This window comes from Maylandia zebra, linkage group LG14 (genome assembly GCF_041146795.1).
Source record: "Maylandia zebra isolate NMK-2024a linkage group LG14, Mzebra_GT3a, whole genome shotgun sequence".
NCBI lineage: Eukaryota > Metazoa > Chordata > Actinopteri > Cichliformes > Cichlidae > Maylandia > Maylandia zebra.
The window spans coordinates 22943765-22951522 of record NC_135180.1 but is presented as its reverse complement, the minus strand read 5'-3'; the positions used below and the strand labels follow the sequence as shown (position 1 = coordinate 22951522).

The 7758-nt window shown below is 41.4% G+C and overlaps 1 protein-coding gene across 1 annotated transcript in view; it reads left to right on the top strand.

Annotated features, from left to right (window-relative positions):
• Positions 1 to 273: 273 nt before the first annotated feature.
• The window catches only part of npas1 (neuronal PAS domain protein 1), a 60317-nt gene continuing 52832 nt past the window's right edge, over positions 274 to 7758 (top strand). Inside the window, exons 1-2 of the mRNA XM_076873224.1 lie at positions 274 to 374; positions 2021 to 2181. The gene's annotated coding sequence lies outside the window, so the exon portion shown is untranslated. The remainder of the gene's footprint in view (positions 375 to 2020; positions 2182 to 7758) is intronic.

Here is a 7758-nt window from a genome sequence, read left to right as displayed (position 1 = left end):
TCACGTGCACACAAGCACTCACGCACACTACCACTAAAATAAATTCACACATAAAGATAACAGCTATGTTGTATGACAGTTAACAATTTATAATTACCCCTCCAAAATCAGATATCATTAGAAGGTAATTTTACAGCAGTGGTCTTTGACACATTCTTATGAAACAGTATCCTTATTTTAGGTGATTTGTTTGTGGTCTCAGACTTAAATTTTAATATGTTTCAGGCCTTTAAAACATAGAATATCACTCGCAAAACTTATTAGTGAAAAGTGGGATGTACTCAAACCACTCCACAAACTAGCCAAACCTTTGGACTCCGAAAGATCAGAAGCGTAAATGAGCATCTGTAAACATAATCACAACCTTAATAAAGGTAGGATTTATTTAACTAATATCTTTCTCACTGAAATTCTCACTATTCTGACTTCAAACTTTTATCTATGTTTGCTGAAATGAAACACCAGCTACATGTCAGCTGTTTCTGCACAGAAGGAAAAATAATGCATGATCTGGTCTGTTGTCTCAGATATTCATGTTTCTCGGAGAATAAAATGTATCCACTTTTTTAATTTTCCAAATTTCACTGGTTCAGTATTTCACTTTTGTCTTAGGTGTACCTTGTGCTTAATGCTAGCAACTGAATGTTAGCCTGCTAACATGCTAATGTAGCGCAAAAATGCTGAACCTAGCCACTCAGGCCTACACACTGGCAACACATCTGGGAACCACCGCTCACTAGAGTGAAATGTGTATTTCCTTGCTGATTGTGAGGGGTTGCTGGAGACTGCTGGCAGTTACTATGAAATGACTTGCTTCAGCCTCAGTCATGCAGGCTTAGAAACTGGTCAGCAACCTCATGGTAACCACTGTTTGCTAGCCGGTTTGGTGGTTGTGGGATGTTGTTTGGGTGCCCTGGTGTGAAGCTGATTGCAAAGATGTAAACAGTACTACACGGAAAACCTCATTGCGATTGCTTTAGTTGCTGACTGGTCACTTCAAATGCCTGTGGTTTATATGGAAGAAGTCTGCAAACTGCTCTTTTAGCTGTATTCAAATTTTAAAAATTGCAACCCAAACCAGAAACAGAGTCCAATTATTCACCCGCATGTTGTGACTTTTGAAATTTATCAGCTGTAGCAGCAAGGCACAACTTTTGCTTTTAATGCGAATTTGTTAATTAATTAACCTTAATTTAAAATTTCACTATAGCTTAGAGAGTAAATGAATGTTTACAGACAAGTTGGCATCTTCCATGCATGTACAGGTGACCACTGCAATCTGCTAGCAACCAACCCAATTTCAAGGAGGTTTTTGGTAAAACGTCTTTATTCCAATCAAATTCATTGAATGACATTCAAATATATCTTAAAGATATACATTTAAATATAAATATGTATAGATGCAGATATAAATGTAAATATAAAGTTCTTTATGTGGCAGAAAAATAGGTGTGGCTGTTAGGTAATGAACAAGGAATCTCTTGGGGTGTGTTGTAGGAAGTGGACTGAAACTGACTTTACTCCTACAGCACCCATGCTATCTTGCTTAGATAGAGCGCTTTAGGTTGAAGTTGTAAAATGTTGCTTTTTTTGTTTCTTTCTTTGGGTTTTGTTTGTCTGGCACTGGGATTCTGTGGGCTTTTTAGGCGGGGCATTCATGGAATGGGGCTGCTCACTATACCTTTAGGTCTTTGCCAAGGCGCTGACCCAATGCCATGACAAAGACCATGCATCACTGCGAAAACCTGGGCAGTCATGCAGGCTGTGTTGTCCTGCAATGGGATGCTATTTTGTGGCGGTGGTGTTGCTATTGGGGATTTACATGTGGTGTGCATCTGTGTTTAAGTGTTTAGTTCATGTCAAAGTAACATTCATGAATGCCATGAATACCCAAGTCATCCCAGGAGAATATTGTGTTATATTAAGATTATTAATTTTATTCACTTTGTGGTTTTTGATCATGCAAAGATACTCACATGATCTTTCACTTAACACAGCTCATACATCTTTGCCTCCACAGGTTGACGTGTTACACCCCTGTTAAAGTGCCTAATCCTCGCCCTGCTGTTCATTGGCCTTGACATTGTGAAGACCTTTGGACTGCTGCTCCACGAAATTCCATATCTGAGCACTCCGAAGCATTTACAACCCCTGCTCTTCATCACACCATGTCAGGAGGCTGTGCGTATGTGTGTTTGTAGATGCACTCTGTGTTCAGACATCTTGTATGCATGTCAATGTTGTTCATTGTTATTGTTGTGGGTTTATTTGTGTGCTCAGCCATGTTCTTGAGTGTGTTCACCTGCATCTGGGCTCCTGTGAATGTGCATGAGTGTACAGCTATCACAAACACACGCACACACCCAAAACACGGACACACACACACACATATCTCTATTAGCAGTATAGTAGTGTTAACAGTGTTCTGCCATGCGTGAACCTCCCCACCTTTCCCTCATATCTATGCAAAGCTGGGGTCCTGTCAATCAGTCACCTTGGTGACATAGAGCCCCACCTCCCCAATTAGAGCTGACAGGGCAGGATTAGGAGGGGGGCGGGCCCCCACCGACCTGCCTACGTGTCAATCACGCGCCGGGCATCCACACGCCTGTTTACTGTCAGATCCCATCTCCGTCTGTCAGACTGCACGGCAACCGTCGCCCAGGGAGGAGAGGAGGAGGGTTGTGGGAGAAGGAGAGGGGGGGAGGAGGAGATCTGATCGGAATTAACTATGCTTCTCCCCACAGACCGGCCGTGCTTTTAATTCATGAAAGGGATGAGAGGAAAGTGGGAAGAGAGAGGGAGTGATGGAGGGAGGAGAGCATTTAAAACCCAGAGCAGGGCCTTCTTTAGAAGTTTTCAGAGTGATGTTTCTTCTCTCCCTGACAATCACTTTTCTCACCCCAACTCTTCCACTCGTCTTTCTCCCAGACTTCTTCACTCAGCGATACCTTAGTGGCGATATTGTTGTAAAGGTGTTGTTTTTTTACCCCGGCTGTTTTTAATTCACCCAAATGGGTGTTCGTATTTTTCGACTCAGAGAGTTAAGGTCAATTTTATTTAGTTCTGTACATGCTCATGCAAATTTGTGTCTCTGTTTCAGTACATGTCTTGGGGTTAGGGTCCTGCCTACACACCTACAGTAAGTGAATACATAATGCAATTCTGCTCCTCAGATTGTGTGCTCTAAAGCAGCATCACGCATTTAGAGTTGACACAATGCTAATGAGTGTGTGTTTGTGTGGCTCTCTGTTCACTTCGCTGTGTGTATTTCTTCTTTTTTGGGTCTCTGGTGGTGGCCTACCTTTGACCTTGTTGCCCTTACTCTAATCCTTTAGCAAATGAGGACTGTTTAGGGCTAAAGAGGGGGTTTGAGGGTCTGCATCAAGACACTGTTTTAGGATTAGAGGAGCAGAGTGAAGGTCTTGGGGGTTATTAGGATAGAAGTAGAGGGAAACAATAGATTGTATTGGAGGAGGAGGAAGGATATTATCAGCACTGTGCCCGTCACTAACGTTTTTATATCTCATACAACAAAGCTGTGTTTCTGACTCCCTCATTTTTGTTTATGTGTCAGTTAGCAGAATCAAAATGTGCTTAATTCCTTTCAGTCAAATTTTTAAAAAAGTTACAGCATCATTAAGAATACTCTTTTTCTGGTATAGAGAGCTCCAATATGGGGCCACTTTTCAACAACTTTCACCTGTGCACTTATAGTCAACATTCCTAACACGATTCATATATTTCCATATGAGCTTAACCTATTTTTGCTTGACTAGAACATTTTGTACACTAAAAGAAAGCATTATTCCTTATTATTACAGTATTATTACATTATTTCATGTCATTGACTGCCATATTGTTCTTGTAATCATGCTTGTGTGAACTGCTGCTAGTATGCATCATGAAAATGTGATCATGTTTAGGCCAAAATTAATTAAAAAAATTAACTCTTCACCGTAATGCAAACACATCTCTGGCATATCTCAGCTAACTTCCCATAACTCATAGACCATAAGTTTGGCATTAGTTTTTGTTAAATTATATTCAGTGGAGATTGGATCTATTAAAAACAACTTCACATTTTTCATCTTGACATCGCCTGTCACCTGTTGGTTTGTGGGTGCACGTTGCAGCCTCAACTTTAATTCACTAGCACTGTCACAGTTTGCACAGCAAAATGCATTTTGCAAACTATATGTGGCCACTGCACACACTCACACACGAGTGGCACAGCAAGCCATATTATTTATTGAGGTAATTCCATTTAAAATAATTCACAAGACATATAAACTATAAACTTGATCCACTTTTAAGTTCAGTGAAAAAAGAAGGCAGCTAGCCTGTTTTGGCATCCACCTGCCACTTAAAGGGGCAAATAATTATTTGTCAAATTTAAAACATTTATAAAATAAATTACCCTCCTTTATAAGTGTAGCCATGGGAATGAAAATATGTTTTTTGTAATTTGCTATTAACCTGCTTATTTCTGCTCAGAGGTATTTGAACATTTGTGGTAATAGTCTGTGTGAGCATTTGGGGTTCTGCAGTTTGTGGCTCCTCTGCATTGACCCAAGAAGGTTGCTGCTTGGTTTCTGCACTCTCTTTCGCTCTGCAAAAAAAAAAAAAAATATATATATATACATATATCTCAGATATATTCAGGGTGAATTAACAAATGCTTATTTTGAAGAAACTGTTTGTCAGCTATCATGCCATGTGCTGCTGACAGGCATAGATGCATCCTGTCATTTGCGCCGATAACCGTATGCTCTCGGTGTTTGTTGGTAGCAGGCGTATGTGGGTTAAACATGTTTGTGTGTGTCTGTGTGTGTGTGTTTGCATTTGAGATGCAGGGTTGTGTCTGAGATGCAGCTCAGGTGTCTGTTGGTGTCTGTTGAACGACCTCGCTGCAGGGAACAGGCTATCAGGCTGAGATGGAGGCTATCATGTTAATTACTTTACACACACCCTGCCAGCCAAGCGTGCAACACAAGTGCTGAGCTCACACACACACGGACACGTACACGCAAACGCACTGGCACACGCACCTGAGTACATACACAATTAAGCGCGCACACCGATACGCACAAAATCATCCGTCTTTTCCTTTCATTTTGTCGTTTCTCTGTCTTCCTCCCTTTCGCTGTTTGAAGGCCTTGGACATCAATTCCCTTTTGCTTTCAAGAAAGATTGTTTTATATTCTAATCAATTCAACTCTGTCCTGTGAAATTAATTGACATTCATTCAATGATTTGAAATTCCTCCGAGGCTGTTCTTTTGTTTCAGCCTGTCAGTGAGCTGCAAGTGAGATCGGGCTAAATGTTTTGTCATCTCACACTCCAGGGTAAGCTGCTCCAAAGCATGAGCCCGAGGTCAGTTTAACCTCCTCACAGTCCCATCTCCCGCTGCCTTTACAGTTTGCGAAGGGGATAGGGGAGGGGGATTCAGGATCAGAAACTTGGGTGAAGCCCATTCTTCAGTGGCAGCCTTCATATGTCTGCTCAGGACTATATTTTTTCAGAATCATGTCAGGGGTTTGAAAGGTGTCCAGAGCGCCCGGGCCGAGGCAACAGAGGAGCTGGGGCAGGTTGATGCCTTTAGTTAAATGATGGTGGCACGCAGAGGGATTGCTTTGGGAAGTTGTCATCCATCATGATTTTAGAATGACTCAAAGCTGCACTCGGCTTTTTGGGGTTATGGTCTGCGATCTGTGATTGATGTGAAATGTGTGTGTTTGTTGTGTGTTGGAGAGAGGAGTGAAAAAGAGACTGTGTGTATTTATTTGCTGAAATAAGTTAAGATTGCCCTGTAGTTAAAGACTTCTTCTGGAGAAGTTTAATTTCTTCTCTTTTTGTTTGTTTTGTTTTGTTAAAGAAGCTGATGGATTAAAGTCACTCAAAATCAAATGATAACGACTCTCACAATGTGGCAAATTGTCTATACCTACTCATTGTTAAACGCAGTTCATCGCATGCCTTTTCCTGTGCATGCGTCTGTCCGCTGTTGTATTTCTTTTTTTTTGTTTTATGTCTGTCCCATTTGGATCTTTAGCCATCAGAATTGTTGTCTGAGGCCAAGAAAGATGCCTGGCAGATTTACTTTACCAAGTGCATCATCATGGCCTTGCCATATTGGTCCATTGGATTGACATTTATTTTAATTATGTATTTATTTTAATTTTATTTTCGGTTGTTACAGACGGGACAGACATGACTGGGGGATAGGACAGGGAGAAAGAAAGAATGAAAGAAAGAGAGGGAGAGAAAGAAAAATAGAGCAGAGAAGAGATGTTGAGAAAGGGGGGGAAAAAAAGAAAAACAAACAAACAAAAAAAGATGTTTTATTTGTTTAAGCTGAAGCATCTTGTCTGTCTTTTCCTTTCTCCTGCTTCTTTTTCCAGGTCCAAGTCTCACCCAAGTTAATTCTTCAATTAGTGCGATCCCAATATTCTGGAGAGATCATGGAGAGGGGCTCTTCCAATCAATGTCCAATTAACCAGGCTCTCAGAGAAGACGGGGGATGACCGCTCAAGCAGTTTTAGAAAAGACAGGGTTAGGGTGAAGGCAGAGGTTCAGAGGAGAAGGTGGAAAAAGGAGGGAATGGGGGCAGCTTGAAAGAGCGCTTAAAAGATGGTGAGAAGAAAGGACTCAACGTCTGTAAGTGGGTGGGGGTGAGAAGGGAGCATTGGGGTCTGAGGAGGTGGGTGTAGATGTTAGATGCTCAATCAAGTTGTGTGAGGACAGTGTAATTAATCCACTGAAGATGTCTGATTGCAGATGACTTTGGGAATACCAGAGTGGTGGCTGGGCCTGAGGGAAGGGGGAGGGCCGGAACAAGATGGATGCGGGGATGCAGGGAGAGGAAAAGCGGAAGGGCAAACAGAGAGAGAGAGTGAGATTAATCGAGACATGGGAGATACAGTACCTTTTAAATGAGAAGGATGAGTTTCAGTGACAATGTAAAAAAAAAATAAAAGTAAAGAAAAAAAAGGGGGGGGGGGATTGATCATGTGCGGGCTAGGTCGACCATCACTCACAGCGCCGTGGGGGATAAAGACCTCCACCACCAGAAGTCACATGTATGTAAAGGAAGAAGCACGAGGCTTCATGCTCACTTAACTCCGACTTTCTCGCTGCTGAAACACTTTCCTACGAGATAAATGGGTGTCTATCCTGTTCTAATGCTAATATGCTTTTAAGGTACTATTAGCTGGCAGAGGTTTGCTTTTATTTAATGGACTATTAATTTGTTTGAATGCATTTTGTCTCTGTGGCTACAGTACAGAGTTGTCTTGGCTTAAGCTCAGCTCTTGAGCGGCACGTGATTTACTTACCCAGAGCTATTTGGAGGCTAAGCCTTTATAATCTAATTAAATTTGATAAAGCTGAGCAATCATTAGAATATTATGGTGAGTACTCATCATACTGATAAGGTGATTTCGTTTTATTGTTATTAAATATATTTATTAAGGTTTTTTTTTTTTTTTGCATTGCTGTTGGAATATGTTTCAGACTGCATACACTTTGTTGCAGAAGCCCGTGTGGGTTATAGAAAAGCAAATGTTTGTTGTTTTCACAAAGACCGTGATGGTAAACTGTGATGGATTTTCACAAGGCGTCAGTTCATGCGCAGGCTGGTAGAAATTGCTGACAAAAGTTGGATCCTCAAAATGTTTGACTTCTTTCATGGCAGAGAAGATGGGCTGAGTCAAAGGCCCCTTTTCCCCTCTTGACAGCTCACTTCAAATGTGTGTA